General features: G+C 34.2%; 1 long non-coding RNA gene across 1 annotated transcript; it reads left to right on the forward strand.

Moving 5' to 3' along the window:
• Positions 1-417: 417 nt before the first annotated feature.
• LOC143076035 (uncharacterized) lies at positions 418-4,497 on the forward strand. The gene is made up of 2 exons (XR_012978515.1): positions 418-511; positions 2,500-4,497. It is a non-coding gene; the product is annotated as an uncharacterized LOC143076035 (long non-coding RNA).
• The last annotated feature ends 10,772 nt before the right edge of the window (positions 4,498-15,269 follow it).

Consider the following 15,269-nt stretch of genomic DNA (forward strand, 5'->3'; position numbering starts at 1 on the left):
CACATTAGAATAACATAAAAATACTTTTAATGGATATGATTTTTGTATAAGGAGAAAATACAATCATAATTTAAACCATTCAGGTGTCCTTATTTTCCAGTATGATGGCAACGAGAATAGTGTTAAATGTTAGGTTGTATATACATTTGAATTTAAAATATCAAACTGATACATTTTCAAAATAAACTTTTATCACCGGGTGCAAAAAGGTATGTGTAAAAAAAATTGTAACTTGTACCAAACCCTGTACAAATTATACAAACTTATATCTTGTACACAACATATATACTGCGTTTTTAATGTTTTTGTACTTTCCTGTACTTTTAACCCTTGATTTAATGTAATCTATGTTATCAATAGACAAGATTTTATCAAGTTGATACATGGATAGTAATTGGGAATTTTCGAATGATATTTATAGAAAAGAAATTACGAACTATAGTATACATTTTTGAACGATCATGTTGTCATACTAGTCTTTTTTATAATCATATAATAGAAAGATTGAAAGGTAAGACAGTATCATGAAGAATTACGGGCAATTAACATTTTATATTCATCTTCTTTCCCTGAATTTATTTTTGTTCATAACCATGATAACTACGCCCACTTTACCATGTCAAAATATAGTCTGAATGTTAAAATTTTCTGTATGTCAGCATTATAACAAAACATTTACAATCCAACAAAAGAGAAATATTATTTTTTCCTGCTGTGACACAGTTTTTATGTGTAGATGAATACAAATCGATGAATATACAAGTATTTCAGTTTTGTATCTAGGTCGAAATAAATTTTAATTAAGTCGCGGAACAAATCGGAACATTAAGAAGAGTGTTACTCATTCAATGTTTTTATGTTATCATTTATAATTTTTAAAACTGTTCAACGTTCATTGCGAACCCAATTGTACCTTCCTATTGATTCACCTGATAGTTACTGTCCATTTAAACTTTAGGCAGTTCTATTGTCCCATTGAACAAATACAATAGGTATTGTTCTCTGTGTAGTTTATTCACTCAGACCTTTAAATTTCTTGTGAGAGAAATCTATCACTCTTTAATAATCTACCTGAGTAAAAAGTTTATCTGCTAAATAGATAGAAATAGCAGGTCTACCATTAAGAATGCATGTGATTTTGTGTTTATTCAATTTTAATAATATGTTTTTTTTTCAATCTGTTCAAAATAAACACTACTTTAATCATAAAATGTTCATTTTTAAAACATAAGTATTGAACGTTCCTATCGAAATTTTCATTTTTTTTAGTTATAGCATACTTTTAAGCAGACCTTGATATAAACATCATAATTTTTGTTTTTTTTATTTCAAATGTTTTTTGAAATGTAGAAATAATGTTGATAATTTTGTCAGAAATCAACTTTTATGTTTGCATAAATATAAACTCAAATGCAATTTTTTTAATGGTAAACCTGTTATTTCTATCTATTTAGCAGATAAACTTTTTACTCAGGTAGATTAATCAATGAGTGATAGATTTCTCTTAGAAGAAATTTAAATGTCTCAGTGAATAAACTGCACAGAGAACAATACCTGTTGTATTTGTAAGATGGGACAATAGAACTGCCAAAAGTTTAAATGGACAGGTAACTATCAGGTGAATCTATGGAAATATATTATATTGGGTTCGCAATAACAATTCTTGAAATTTGGGCCACTTTTGATAATCATGAAAACACCAAGGGTGACTGAGATATATAGTAATTGATGAAATTTGTTACTATTAGACCGGCAGTAAAACCTGTATAATAAAATGGGGCGTCCGTGTGATGTATAAAATTACAACCACACCCGTTTAGAATGGGCACATGAAATATGATGCATCGTGATGAGAGAATGTCATGCCTCTGTATGTTAACGAATCCTTGCAACAACCCTTTAAGAGGTCCATAGGTCGTCTATTGCATGGATTATCCAATGCATTTTTCATGTAGAATTCGTAATTTCAAGCCCTTCAATCCGGTCGACTCCTCTATTAGGACATACCATTCATTGTTAATTTTTTTCCGTCCCCAATATACATTATTTATTTGCCACTAGACGTAAAACAAACAGTAATCAATCATAATCCGTGACATGGTAATGAAGCTTACGGTAGCAAGAAGTAGGTAGTCTGTGCTCAAAATTTAAACTTCATCCTATCTGAGGATAACTTCTAGCACTTGCAACACATCATTTATAGAATAATGTTGTGTTTTAGCACCTATCAAAAAATTATAACGCATATTCATGCAGATTAAGAACAAATTTTAACAATCAATACAATGATAAGATCGGTAAATAGCTTGGTCGTCCTGTATACAAAAGAGGCCGAAGGTACTAACATGACGTTCAAAGCTCAGAAGTCGTAGAGAAGAGAACCCCTGTGCAAAAACGAAAGACGACGAAACAATTAAGTCATACAGCAAAACACCACACAAAAAAACCCCAAAGACTGAATATATAAGAATAAAAGTAATAAGACTTGCTATTTAACAGGTTGAACATGGCCCAGAAATACTCACCTTTATCAAACAACTTTAGGTATGATGATTTGGTAAATAGCTTCTCTGATGGAGACCTTCTACAAAGTGATGACGGTGGTGTCGATATACAGGAAATCGTTGCTGAGATTGGACAACGGTATGACGTATCATCACGTGACGAAGTATCTTTTACCCAAGCATCAAATACAGAGGGCGATGCACATTCTGCACTAGAAAATGCGATTGACCAATTGAATGAACATGAAAAATGTATTAAAAAGAGCTGTGCCAATTGTTCCAAACCAAGGAGAGTGGTATATGTCTCAAGCTTAAAGAATGGTCAGCATATATCGATGCCAGGCCAATATTCCACCAAATATGTAAAAGCGGAGCGAAAAATGAAAAGGATGTACGACCACCATGCAATTGTCAAAGAAATTAAAAGTGCGGTTGGAAGTAACGTTACGATGGTTCTCATACATTTCACAAAACATGATGGAAAGATAGCAGTACACGAGGAAACCAAAGAATTTAATTTAAGAGTAAATGAATTATACATTGTAGATTACGTATTTCCCAAATACGATCCAGATACAGTTGTGACTAGAGCCGAATCCATTCTAACACAGCGGGGCGATAAATTCGAAACCTACAATATAGTTACAGGCAACTGCGAACATTTTGCAACTTGGTGTGTGGTGGGAGAAAGCAAAAGTTCCCAGGTACAAAGTATGAGACAAAAAATTGCAGATGCTCTTTCTAGATTATTTGGGGTTGGAAGCAAAATAGCAAAAGGCATTCTACGATTGTTATTGGTTTCTTCAGATGAAATTGCCAGTCGTCTGAGTAAAGCAGTACCGGAATTAGTTCTCGGTGGAGCAGCATCCTTGTATCTCATATACTGTATTGTGATGACAGCATTGCATGTTCAAGATTATAAAAATGACCAAATGTGTTGGTCTTGTTTAAAAGGAAAGGTTTTGGACTTGTGGCTGACATTTGGAGCGTTTGTACTGACATCAATGATAACATTTCTCATTTTACAATTTGCTGTTCCTTTAATGGCTCCTGGAGTAGGGATACCACTAGTTATTCTATCTATTTTACTTGCGGTCGCATTTCAAATGTCAGTGCCAAGATTACGAAAAGCGTTGACTTCTCCATTTTCCATTGATCATGTAAAGGTAACAAATTTAGAAAATATACGTATTGGAGATGTGTTATCTCATCGCTTTTATGGCGTTATTCAACAGACAAGTATTGTTTCTGAGGTCACGACAAAAAAAGACAAACAGACTAAGGGGAGGATTCGTTTGATCCATTATGGATTGTCATTATCATTAGCGACAAAGATTGTCGAGGAAGATGTTGAAATTGATACAGATAAATCGAGTATATATGTATTAGACTGCAAACCTTTATGTACATTTCCTGCTGACATTGTTGTAAGTCGAGCGAGAAGTCGAATTGGCGAGACTAAATGGGCCTTATTTTCAAATCGATCAGATCATTTTTCATATTGGGCCAAAGTTCAACAGTACAACAATGATATTTTTGACGAAATATCTAATGAAGAAATTACAAAACCAACGGACAAGATAGAAGCGTCACTCTTCATAGAAAAGAGAGAGATTCACAACGTAGAAGATATCAGAATAGGGGAAGTTGTTCAAAGCAATGTAATTGGAATAATTGATGATACCGGCATACTTTCTTCAGTACGATATTTTGATGGACAAGATGGACGCAAATTCGAAATAGATGTGTACTCATACTCATTTTTGAGGACGGTTACTCGGAAAAAATATACTGTTGATCTAAATAAAGATAGATTGTACGTGAAAGTATATAATCCCGCACAGTGTCAGACTATGGAGCGTGTTCAAAACGCTCGAGACATGGAGGGCAAGAAAGGTTCTTGGTGGACTACAGAGGGTTTTATCGAACATTGTATTGAACTCAATTCGGAATGAACACTGCTGTATCTTAAATACAAAACTGAGGTTGTTAATTTTTTCTTATGATTATTTATCATGCGTCTATATATTTACTACTCAACGATTATTTTTTAGTGATGATGGTTTCTATTCGTTTTTTAATGTAGATGGAATGTTGTTTTCTTACTGTCTAGTTGAAAATATTTGATGTATATTCAGGACGAGAAAAATTTAAATATATAAATACAAAAGGTTACTCTTCCGCAAATTGGATTAATTTGGATGAAAAAAGGGGGGATTACAAAGACTGTTATTAAAATATTTTTTTAGGGTAGTGATTGCACCTTTTATTTGTAAGGAATACTAACTGAGAACTCAAAGAGTTGCTCTTTAACGCGCAGAGGTCGTGGAACTGCCCCTACATGAAGCTTTGGATTGAACGTCCCGTGGCTCTGTCCCTACATGAAGCTTTGGATTGAACGTCCCGTGGCTCTGCCCCTACATGAAGCTTTGGATTGAACGTCCCGTGGCTCTGCCCCTACATGAAGCTTTGGATTGAACGTCCCGTGGCTCTGCCCCTACATGAAGCTTTGGATTGAACGTCCCGTGGCTCTGCCCCTACATGAAGCTTTGGATTGAACGTCCCGTGGCTCTGCCCCTACATGAAGCTTTGGATTGAACGTCCCGTGGCTCTGCCCCTACATGAAGCTTTGGATTGAACGTCCCGTGGCTCTGCCCCTACATGAAGCTTTGGATTGAACGTCCCGTGGCTCTGCCCCTACATGAAGCTTTGGATTGAACGTCCCGTGGCTCTGCCCCTACATGAAGCTTTGGATTGAACGTCCCGTGGCTCTGCCCCTACATGAAGCTTTGGATTGAACGTCCCGTGGCTCTGCCCCTACATGAAGCTTCGGATTGAACGTCCCATGACTCTGCCCCTATATGGTTTTAATGATAATATTTGGTGAAGAGTTATCTTTCTTTTGCTGGACTGACAATGTCGTATATATGTATATATATATATATACTGTTCTTTTGTTTTTATATGAATCATAATATAGTGTTTAATTTCATATTGTTTCTAAACATGTATTTATGTTTTGTCTATTATGATTTATTTGTTTGTAATTGATATGCCTATAAAGGCTTTTGATTAGGAAATAAACATATTTGATTTGCTTTGATTTGAAGCTTTGGATTAAATGTCACGTGGCTGCATATTAGCAAAACGGGGTTTATAGCCGAATTAAAATGGTCTCGGTGATCTTCCAAGTGAAATCTTAAAAATTTAAACGCATTTAAAATGAATTTGAAAGTTTATTGTTTAAATTAATACCATCATTATTAATGAAAGTTGACTGGGGAATAGACATATGGTCACCATTGGTCTTCCTCCGATCGGCAGTAAAACGCTTGCCAAAGTGGGGCGTGTGTACGACTGTGCAGGATGTACAAATTTGTAGCCACGTCTGGTCAGAATGAGGACGTTGAATCCGATGACTCGTGTAACGATAGTGCCAAGCTCTTTGTACGTTAAGAACCCTTGCAACAGTGGCAGTCCAATTTCCCCCCGACCTTTAATCCAGACGGCCTCTATTACATAACCTACCTATTGTAATTATTGTTACTTGGTTTTCGTCATGAACATGCATGACATGATTGTCACTGGACGTTTAGCAACCATCAATCAATCAATCAGATAAAAGACAGTTTAAGATCTCTGTTTGATTGTAAGATTAGCTATATTTTTATTGTACGTAATTGATAAGCACTTATTTAATATGGTCACGTGATGTGAACCGAGTAGAACACCTATCAATTATTGTAAGTAGAGTAAGAATAAATCACGAAACATAATTAATATATCTAAACTCTAGGTGCTCACGTTGTGTCGGGCGTTGTGTATCCCATTATTCATTTTGCAGTTTTTGCTTTATTTGTCTTTGTACTTTTATGTTCTTGTTTGTCGCAAGACTCTTAAAATGGCTTTGTGTTTATGCATCTAGCTTTTGGGTTTTTAGCTTCCACTTTTTTTAATCATTATAATTAAATGTTATATGATTTTTATCCACCGGGTGACCCCCGACTAAAAAAATTAAGGTGCATCTTATTACACCTTATAAATATGCACAGCAAGCAGACAAATGAGTAACCATATTTCATGGTGATATATCACGGTGGGTATGGTTGTCCTGCGAGAGAACGTTCTGTGCTGGTGATTTGGTCCTGTCAGGTGCTGGTGGGTCCTGATTCTGTGCTGGTGGGTTTGTTTACATTGTATCAGAACGGCAATAAAACGACTGTTTTTTTGCTTAATTTTTCTCTGATGCGTCATAAGTACCATGCAAAGTATATTACAACAATATTATATTGCAAAAGTCGTGCAAGTTCGTTAAACGGAATTGTCCTGACGCTGTGCTGGTGATAAGAAAAACGGTCCTGGTTCTGTGCTCCTATGTCCTGGTTCTGTGCCTTTATATTTTAGTTAAAAGTGGCATATATTCAAGATCATTAATGCTGTACTGTTTTATTAACTGTTGTCTGCTTTCTTGAAATTGACATTGTTGTGAATCTGTTTACTGTTATTACGAGAGAAAAAATACCCCTATATTTTTATTTTTTTTTAAATTAACTGTAATCTTATTTATTGACCTGTTAATGGAACCCTTCTTGCACCCTTTTAAGATAAGAAAATATGTTTACGATTTTCGGGATTACGATCATTTTGCAAGATCACCAAAATACGTTGTAAATTATACAATACTTATATAAAGTAGATGATGTGGTATGTTTGTTGTCAATGGACAAATTTCCATAAGAAACCAAAGGAAGTATGTGTTAACAACCATATGACATCGTACGACCTTCAGCAATAACCCATAAAATAAAAATGTAAAAGGTTTTGCATAAAAATGGAGATCAAAAATATAGAACAAATGACCTTCTTAGCGTTTGAATCATATGTCTTTAGCAGCTTAAAACACATTTGTTTGTGAACAATTTAGTGCTGACTATAAGAATGACAATAGTATTGCGGGTTTGTTTGTTTGGTTTTTTTTTGGGGGGGGGGGGGGGGGATGGGTGATAAGTTAGAGCGAGATTACAGTGAAAGTTTTAAGCTTGGCATAGTTTCTCGTAAGATTTAAAAGTTGTATTTTAAAAGAAAAATGTATCTTATAGCTATTAAGAATCACTTGCGGTATCTGTAAGATTTTTTCAACATAATTTTTTTGTCTGAACGGTTATCAGGTATATTTTTTCGAAAGTTCGATAGAACACTAAAAAAAAAATTCACTATTTTATGAAAGGGCAGACTAGAATATGTCAGAGAATGAAGACGAGATAACCTTTGTACAGAGATTTTTGTTATGTTTAGCATGGGATCAACACAAGGGTACATTATCCTTAAAGATCCATTTAAAAGTATTTGAAACTACCGTTTGCTTTGTTAATTGTGCCTTCAATTTCAAAAATTAAAATATCTCCTAGCTTCATACTACCAATTGAGTATAAAACAAGTATATAAGTTTAAAAAAGAAATTCTTAGATTGAACACCTACATTTAACTTTAAAAGGTCATAACAGTTTAAAACAATACAAATCTACACACACACAAAACTGGCTTAATTTCAACTGGTTATCAACCCGAATCGCTATAAGATCATATATAATCTCACCTGTGTCGAGTGGTCGTGTGAGGTTCATGTATTGTCTTGGCGTCCGCAATAACAAAAAGATCTTTTCTGAAATTACTTGACCAAATGTTACCAAATGATTTTTCAAGAGTGAATCTAGGAAAAACAATATTCACCAACAAACATGACCACTGTCTGTTAAAATGTATTCGAGTTTTTTCCATTGAGTATGTAGGCAAAGGTAATATCTTTGGTTAGCTTGCTTGTTAGCTAAACCGTGAAGTCATTGTTAGGTAAGGTATACTACCCTCCTTTCGAAGTAGCCTGGTCCTACAGACAGAAAGATGTGTCATTTGTCGGACTAGTCTACTCTTAAAGTAGGGTAGTTTACATAACCTAACAATGACTTTTCTGTTCAGCAAGCAAGATAACCAAAGATATTCCCTTTGTCTACACACTAATGGAAATCAGCTTTAATATTGTAAAAGTTCAAGCAATTAGGGCAAAACTTACCGAGTAAAAAAAATCAAAAGGCCAATGTCTATCTACCTTGCACATTTCAGAAAATTCAGATCAGATAACGAAACTGGGTCCAGCAACATTTATAAGCAATTTAAGATTTTGAACCTCACAGTTTTCATTCACCACAAATATTCTCGTTACAACGAATCATTCTAAATACAAAAATACCAGTTGCAGCCTTTTGTTTATCTATTAATATATGTATACGGATAAAGTTATGAAAGGCAGCAGGGTCACCAGGGTGAGAGTCCATGTCATCTGAAATAAATGCTAAGCATAGATCTAGAAAGCGACAGATAATCATGACATTAAAAAAACTCTCTTCTTTTCGACTTTTTTCGAACAAATTGACACATAAAATGAATTATATAGTATTGTGGAATTTTTAACTTTAAAAGGTCATAAGTTAGAGCGAGATTACAGTGAAAGTTTTAAGCTTGGCATAGTTTCTCGTAAGATTTAAAAGTTGTATTTTAAAAGAAAAATGTATCTTATAGCTATTAAGAATCACTTGCGGTATCTGTAAGATTTTTTCAACATAATTTTTTTGTCTGAACGGTTATCAGGTATATTTTTTCGAAAGTTCGATAGAACACTAAAAAAAAAATTCACTATTTTATGAAAGGGCAGACTAGAATATGTCAGAGAATGAAGACGAGATAACCTTTGTACAGAGATTTTTGTTATGTTTAGCATGGGATCAACACAAGGGTACATTATCCTTAAAGATACATTTAAAAGTATTTGAAACTACCGTTTGCTTTGTTAATTGTGCCTTCAATTTCAAAAATTAAAATATCTCCTAGCTTCATACTACCAATTGAGTATAAAACAAGTATATAAGTTTAAAAAAGAAATTCTTAGATTGAACACCTACATTTAACTTTAAAAGGTCATAACAGTTTAAAACAATACAAATCTACACACACACAAAACTGGCTTAATTTCAACTGGTTATCAACCCGAATCGCTATAAGATCATATATAATCTCACCTGTGTCGAGTGGTCGTGTGAGGTTCATGTATTGTCTTGGCGTCCGCAATAACAAAAAGATCTTTTCTGAAATTACTTGACCAAATGTTACCAAATGATTTTTCAAGAGTGAATCTAGGAAAAACAATATTCACCAACAAACATGACCACTGTCTGTTAAAATGTATTCGAGTTTTTTCCATTGAGTATGTAGGCAAAGGTAATATCTTTGGTTAGCTTGCTTGTTAGCTAAACCGTGAAGTCATTGTTAGGTAAGGTATACTACCCTCCTTTCGAAGTAGCCTGGTCCTACAGACAGAAAGATGTGTCATTTGTCGGACTAGTCTACTCTTAAAGTAGGGTAGTTTACATAACCTAACAATGACTTTTCTGTTCAGCAAGCAAGATAACCAAAGATATTCCCTTTGTCTACACACTAATGGAAATCAGCTTTAATATTGTAAAAGTTCAAGCAATTAGGGCAAAACTTACCGAGTAAAAAAAATCAAAAGGCCAATGTCTATCTACCTTGCACATTTCAGAAAATTCAGATCAGATAACGAAACTGGGTCCAGCAACATTTATAAGCAATTTAAGATTTTGAACCTCACAGTTTTCATTCACCACAAATATTCTCGTTACAACGAATCATTCTAAATACAAAAATACCAGTTGCAGCCTTTTGTTTATCTATTAATATATGTATACGGATAAAGTTATGAAAGGCAGCAGGGTCACCAGGGTGAGAGTCCATGTCATCTGAAATAAATGCTAAGCATAGATCTAGAAAGCGACAGATAATCATGACATTAAAAAAACTCTCTTCTTTTCGACTTTTTTCGAACAAATTGACACATAAAATGAATTATATAGTATTGTGGAATTTTTAACTTTAAAAGGTCATAAGTTAGAGCGAGATTACAGTGAAAGTTTTAAGCTTGGCATAGTTTCTCGTAAGATTTAAAAGTTGTATTTTAAAAGAAAAATGTATCTTATAGCTATTAAGAATCACTTGCGGTATCTGTAAGATTTTTTCAACATAATTTTTTTGTCTGAACGGTTATCAGGTATATTTTTTCGAAAGTTCGATAGAACACTAAAAAAAAATTCACTATTTTATGAAAGGGCAGACTAGAATATGTCAGAGAATGAAGACGAGATAACCTTTGTACAGAGATTTTTGTTATGTTTAGCATGGGATCAACACAAGGGTACATTATCCTTAAAGATCCATTTAAAAGTATTTGAAACTACCGTTTGCTTTGTTAATTGTGCCTTCAATTTCAAAAATTAAAATATCTCCTAGCTTCATACTACCAATTGAGTATAAAACAAGTATCACCTATTCTTCGTTAAAGTGCACATTTGCATTTTTAATGGTCGCCGACAGTTGTCAGTAAAAATATGGAAATAGTTGATAAAACATCATTGTTTTTTAGTACAACAATGTATAAGTACACAATATCTAACATTTAGGCGAGATGATTAAGTCAAACATCTGTAAATTAAAAAAAAATATATTGATGAATATGCTATACTTAATGAAAATCTCCATGTCGCCCTTAAAGGTAAGACTTTTATACTCCGCGATATTGTCACAATAATGGAACAGTATGAGCTTTATCATATTAAAATATGTAATTATACCAAAAATAAGAGTTTCCAAAAAGTTTTAATTAAGTATCAACATAATTATAAGCGTAATTGAACTTTAAAGCTTGTCGCCTGATTTTGGTAATCTACGTTACTCGAACACTTCGCTCGTAATTTTTATGAGAAGATATGATCATAAAATAATAAAATACTTAAAAACAATATTGCAAACAATCATATATTTAAAAAAAAACACATAACTTTAATTCAGTTTCTATGTTATCATAAGTACAACACGTCATTCAAAGGTAGATACAAGAGTTTTTTTAAGAAAGTAATCTACGTTCTGTTTAATCTCGCAGAACTTTATCCAATTGCCTATAATGCGATTAATTATAACTCAACCATTATCAAGCTTAAATGAATCCCCCCTAAAATCATTTCTTCGTAACATTTTTTCTTGAGAAAAACCGTCATGGAATGAAATTGTGTAATTTACGTTCTGTAATTTACGTTCCGGTTTTATACTAACAGTTAAATAGGAATGAACAGCGATGTCTTTTTTGTTGTAGACACGTAATTGGGACATTATCGCACCGTCAATGTTGTGGATTTTACGTTTTTTACGTCATTTCCGATGTTTTGAAAAGTTACAAGGGCAGCAAAATTCAAATATATATACTGCATAAATATACCTACAGTTATTGCCGCTGTTGAACCAAGGAAGGTAAGACTATTTGATTTTATAAAAGAAAACATATATTTGTATAACTATTTACCTGGCTACTTAATTATTAAAAGATAGACACCTTGGAAACAGACTAAATCTCTAGAGGTCATGTTAGGATTTTGCATTGTTTTTCTCTGTTTACCTTTAGTTCATGTGCGTGTTATTTTATATATTTACACACTACATAACAGAAACTTACATGAAACATAGAAAACAATATTGTAAGACTCAAGTTCATCATAAATTAAAATTGTGTTCATACAAGTATACAATAGATAGTGATTTTGTAAAGGTAACGTATATTACATTTTGTACAAGACCAAAGCAATAAAACCATGGATTATACTTATTATTTGCTTATTATTAATTGCCTGTCTACTTCGTCCTTCTTGGGAGACATTCACTGTATGTTTGATTACAAATAACACACTCGTAACTTTAAAATTATATCGAATAAAAGCTTATAATGTATGGTAACGTAGATTACTATGTAAGGTAACGTAGATTACATTTTGACTTCTTTGTATTGTAGGATGCCTATGACCAAGGCAGAGAAGCAGAAAGCATATAGGGACCGTAAGAAACAACAAGAAGGGGAATCCTACCTAGAAAAGGAAAGACAGAGGACCAAGGCATACTATGTACCCATAGCTGAACGGTCAAAAACTGACCAGGAGAAGAGAAGGAAAAAAGTTCGGAAGCTTGTACAAAAACATAGAGAACGCAACAGACAATCCACTATTGAACCAAGTACAAGCCAGCCATCTCAGCAAGTGGAATCTACATCACAAGAACAAGAACAAGTCGTTAGCTCAAGCACAGATAATCCCATTTCAACTCCACTTGTAGTCAGACTACCATGTCAAAATCCGAAAAATCGTACTAGAAAAAGAATTAGCAGACAAGTCGCCAAATGCAATCGGGAAATCGAACGCTTGAAAGGTGAAAATATTAATACACAAAGAAAATACAAAACCGTCTCTAAAAGGTACGAAAGACTTGTAAAGAGAACTACACAAAACAAATCATCCGAAAATGTTGGACAAGATAAAGAAACAGGAAATGACACACATGGAAATGATGGCCCGAGTTCATCAAAAAGTGGAACAGAAAAACTTACTCCTAGGAAAAGGACATATAAAGAATTAAGAGATGAAGGCTTGTCACCGAGCAAAATTCCCAAAATTGTGAAGAACAAACTTGTCTTAGCAAATCTATTGACAGATGAAATCGAGGATGTATATAACAAAAGTGACCAGCAAGCAAAAGCTATTGTAACGAGTATTGTATCAAGCAGCAAACTGAAAGAATACAAGCTCACAAAGACGCTTAGTCGAAGTACAGGCATTAGAAGAAGTCGTCTTGTAAAAAAACGAAAAAAAGATTGGGCAAAAGCACGGAAAAGAACAAGGAACCGCATTAAGCGTGAGAGCCTTCGCAAAGATATATTAACATTCCTAGAAAGAGATGACAACAGCAGGGAGATGCCTGGTAAAAATGACAAAACAAAAACGGAAGATGGACATGTTCAGAAAAGAATCCTAAATGATAACATGGCGTTTCTGCATCTAAAATATAAAACAGAAACATCAAGTAATGTTTCTTTTTCTCGCTTTTGCACAATGAGACCAAAGAACATAGGACTGACTAGGTATCTCAGTAGAAATAAATGCCTTTGTCAGAAACATCAAAATATGGCTCTTGCGTTAAAATCGATGAAAAAAGCAGGCGCATCGGTGCCATTGAACCCTGATGAATTCATACGAAAACTAAGAACTACTCCTGCCAACACTTTTCTTAGCTCCTTAGTAGATGAAGAAGTCGTCTTCAGTCAGTGGAAAAAGGTAGACATGCCAGACGGAAGGAAGAAAACAGTCATCGTTGACCAAACTTTAAAGAAAGAAGACTTTAATTCAATAATGAATAAACAGATTTGCGAATTTTCCCAACATGTACAAAGAGTCAAAGCTCAGTATGCCGCAATCAGTACCCTTAAGGAAAACTTACCTCCAGGTCATATTCTTGTCCAGATGGACTTTGCAGAAAATTTTGCGTGTAGTTCAGCAGACGAGGTGCAAAGTGCATACTGGAATGGTACTGCTGTTACACTGCATCCTGTTGTAGTTTATTTTAAAGAAAACTCAGACACTTTGAAACACAAAAACTTTGTATATGTTTCTGATGATCTAGGACACAATTTTGGGGCAGTTTATGCTTTCATCAAAGACATTGTGAATGAAATGAAAGCAGCGGTTAACGATATTAAAATGGTACATTATTGGACGGATTCTCCTAGTTCACAATACCGAAATAAGTCAGCATTTTATGTCGTGTCTGATCATAAAAATCTGTTAGGAATTCAGGCAATCTGGAACTACTTTGAGACAGGACATGGGAAAGGCCCCTGTGATGGCATAGGGGGTACGTCAAAGAGGACAGCCGACTTAGCCATCAGACAGGGAAAGATCGTAGTTCAAAATGCTTCAGATTACTTTGAAAAAGTTGGACCATTGCATAAAAGTGCATCTTATCGCTTCGTGTCTTCAAAGGACATTGATATATGTAGAAAGGAAGTCGAAGAAATCAACAAGTCACTCATCGCTTTGAAGGGAACAATGCAGGTCCATCAAGTTGCATCAGTTTCTAAAGGAAGAGTCAAAACATGCACAACATCATGCTATTGTGAATACTGTATTGTTGGAACTTTACATGATTACAGCGAAGGAGTAATAGTAAAATCAAGGCGAAATGTTGAGCAAAACGTAGAAACCAATCTGACAGTTATACAGGGGGACGAGCACGATGAACCTCAAACAACGACACTGGGTGATAATCGGTATAAACAAGATGATGCCGTGACCTCCGAAGATGCGAGTAAGGACATTGTTGAAGGAGATTGGGTTGCAGTAACATATGACGACGAATGGCACATTGGTAAAGTAATAACAATTGATTCAGATGACGAACTTGAAATAAAATTTCTACGACCTACAAGAACAATTAATGATTCGAAATCTTTGTTCAAATGGCCATTACCGCCGGATATTCTAAACATGAAAAGAACGGATATTCTTTGCCAAATCATAGAACCTAGTGCTGTGGGAAGAAGTGGGCGAAGTTTCCAAATCGACGTTGGTGACAAGGAGAAAATACTGAAAAAAATGAAATAACTTTAATAAATACAAGCAAATTGTGCAAGGACTGTGTTTTTGTTAGTCTATTGAATTTTTCATTGTATTTTGTAAAAAAGATTGTACATTAACCAAAGGGCTTCATTGATACCGTTTATATGAACTTTTGATTTTTATAACAACTTTGATGGAAATATGGTAATCTACGTTACCGGTGTTTTTCTTAAAACTATTAGTAAAACGTCAATGCCTTTTCAAATTT

The sequence above is a fragment of the Mytilus galloprovincialis genome, chromosome 5 (assembly GCF_965363235.1).
Source record: "Mytilus galloprovincialis chromosome 5, xbMytGall1.hap1.1, whole genome shotgun sequence".
In the NCBI taxonomy this organism is placed as follows: domain Eukaryota; kingdom Metazoa; phylum Mollusca; class Bivalvia; order Mytilida; family Mytilidae; genus Mytilus; species Mytilus galloprovincialis.